This window comes from Montipora foliosa, chromosome 7, assembly GCF_036669935.1.
Source record: "Montipora foliosa isolate CH-2021 chromosome 7, ASM3666993v2, whole genome shotgun sequence".
In the NCBI taxonomy this organism is placed as follows: domain Eukaryota; kingdom Metazoa; phylum Cnidaria; class Anthozoa; order Scleractinia; family Acroporidae; genus Montipora; species Montipora foliosa.
In genome coordinates this window covers 8,551,611-8,554,110 of record NC_090875.1, presented here as the reverse complement: position 1 = coordinate 8,554,110, position 2,500 = coordinate 8,551,611, and positions in this window count along the sequence as shown.

Genomic DNA, 2,500 nt, shown 5'->3' with positions numbered 1-2,500 from the left:
GTAGTGTGTCAACAAATTAAACGCTCCGGTGAGATGTTACTAAATGGCTTACCTTAACCTAACGTGGTTCAGACCATCGATGTTCAATGTATTTTGAAACGGTTTAACGAAAGGTCAATTAATTGAGTGTAATTACAAATGCTTCATCGAAACAAAAAATGACTCTGAAAGGAACTCATGTGGTACTAGTTCATTCATTATGGCACAGATATGAATCGACCTAAAATGAAATGGTTTCTGCAAAGGACAATGGTTTGCCCTAATGTGAAATGAATTAAAGAAAAAAAAAACGCAGGTTGTTCTAAGTATTGACAAATTGATTCAATGTAATCTCGTTTGCTATGATTCTCAGTTGAGTATAACACTAGGGAAGTGTGGTGACAAAGTTTCAGCGTTAAAGTTACAATTTTGTCAAGGGGCAACTTGCTTCGTTTCCAAGGGTAACTTTTCGGGGTTTGACGTCATTTGATTGATAACGGTCGCCAGTTTTAATTTAACCGCTACCATTTGAAGATTTTGTCGGGCTCATCGCTCGTGACGTCATGGCCCTAAAAAATACTCTCGGAAACGAAGGAAGTTGCCCTTGACAACATGGTAACTTTAACGCGGAAACTTTGTCACCAAACTTCCCTAGTGTCATACTCAAGTGAGAATGGTAGTAACAAGTGGAAGATTGATTTAGCGTAATCGCAAATGGCTCAGCAAAACAACAAATTGTCTGAAAAGAGCGCAAATCATACTGTCCTCTGACAAACGAATGGACCTAAAATGAAATGGTTTATGCAAAGGAAAAATGGTTTGCCTCAATGTGAAATAAAGTAGAGAAAAAACAATTGGTTTGGGACGACAACAAATGATTTAACCCTTTGCGTGACATGGAATACGTCGCCGAGCCGCAAAAATCTGAAATGGAACAGTCCATGTGGGGTCTGACGTCAAGATCTGACACCAACTGAAATTTGGCGGGAAAGCATCTTGTTTTCAACCGGGATTTTACGTGCCCTTTGTACATTTCGGTCAGTTTGCTTCTGCTTATTTCCTGTTACAAATATTTAGTGCCTAGCTCTACCAGAGCTGCAATAAATGATAGCCTCCTCAACACTCGAAACGAACGGACTCCCGGCTGTGAAAACCAGTAGATTATCAGGAGTGCAGTGAGCGATACGTTTTCGCACTGTGTAGCGCAGCAAAAAAGACACTGGGATAGTTTTTATTTAAGTTCAACGGAGGGTGTTACGGAAACTAAGACCTCGGGAAACTAAGACCGGGTCTTAGTTCTCGTACTAGGAAAACTAAGACCACTTGTAAACAGTGGAAATTACAGGAAAGAAACCCGGGAAAACTTACCGCTAGTCAGAAATTTGGGCGTTGGATGTGAAATAAAAAATGGTGGTGAAATTTCGAGGCACTTCAAACAGACACAACGCCATGATAAGCTTGAATGTTGCGTGACAGAAAAAAGTGACATTTATTGGCACGGAAACTAACCCTTTGTTAACCCTTTGGTTGTAACAAGGGACCATGGCTTGGTTGTAACCACTAAAAGTGTGATACACGCATTTTTTTGTCAGTACAGATCTTCCAGTTTCAAAACAAGTCCACAATTTAGCCGTAAGTCACGCAATCAATAAACGGATGCACGTAGATGGTCAATTTTATTATGATGCCTGATAGGGGACTGAATAGTTTTCCATGTAGGACATAAGTGATTTTCTGTAAGTTTCTCTGCATTTGTGTCACTCACAAGCTTATTTCTCAGCTTATTACAATGAGGCTGTGAAATATTATCTGTTAGGGGTTGGGGGTACATCGCACTATTCTGGTACTTTGACACACTATTTATAAGAAACATTGAAATCAGTATAAACAGAAATAAAACCTGTCATAACAGAATCTATAACTACTTCAGTAGTTCCGTTATAAATTAGAAACTAGCCACTCCCCCCACCCCACCGACATTGTGGACTTACTTTGATACTGGAAGCAGAATAACAAATATGCATCGACAAAATAATTCTTGTACCACATTTTTAGTGGTTACAACCAAAGGGTTAACAGACTGAGTTTATCCTTATTCGAAAGACCCTATCTTTAGTTTCCGTGCCAATAAGTAAGCGTCGACGAATCTCACTGTTAGTTATTTTGTTTTTCTGTCACACAACATGAAAGCGTGTCATGGTAGGTGGGGTAAGTGTCGAAGACAAAATCTTTGCAAGGGAAAAACAAGAAAAATCCTGCAAGGAAGACAAGAGAAAAGTAGCTGTGTTCGTGGTTCTTGAAATAATACTTAAATGCATAAGGGCAACAGAGAACGATTGAAATTACGCATGAAGAACTAACAAATTTAGTTGTAGAAAAAACAGATCTAGTTTGCAGTCGAGAGAGAGGCAAAGAACCAGCATTATTTAAGCCATTCTGGCAGGCGCCGGCTTCTTTAACCTCTCCACTCGTCCCCAACATACCCCCTCCCCTTCCCACTCCGTCGCACCTTCCCTGTGGA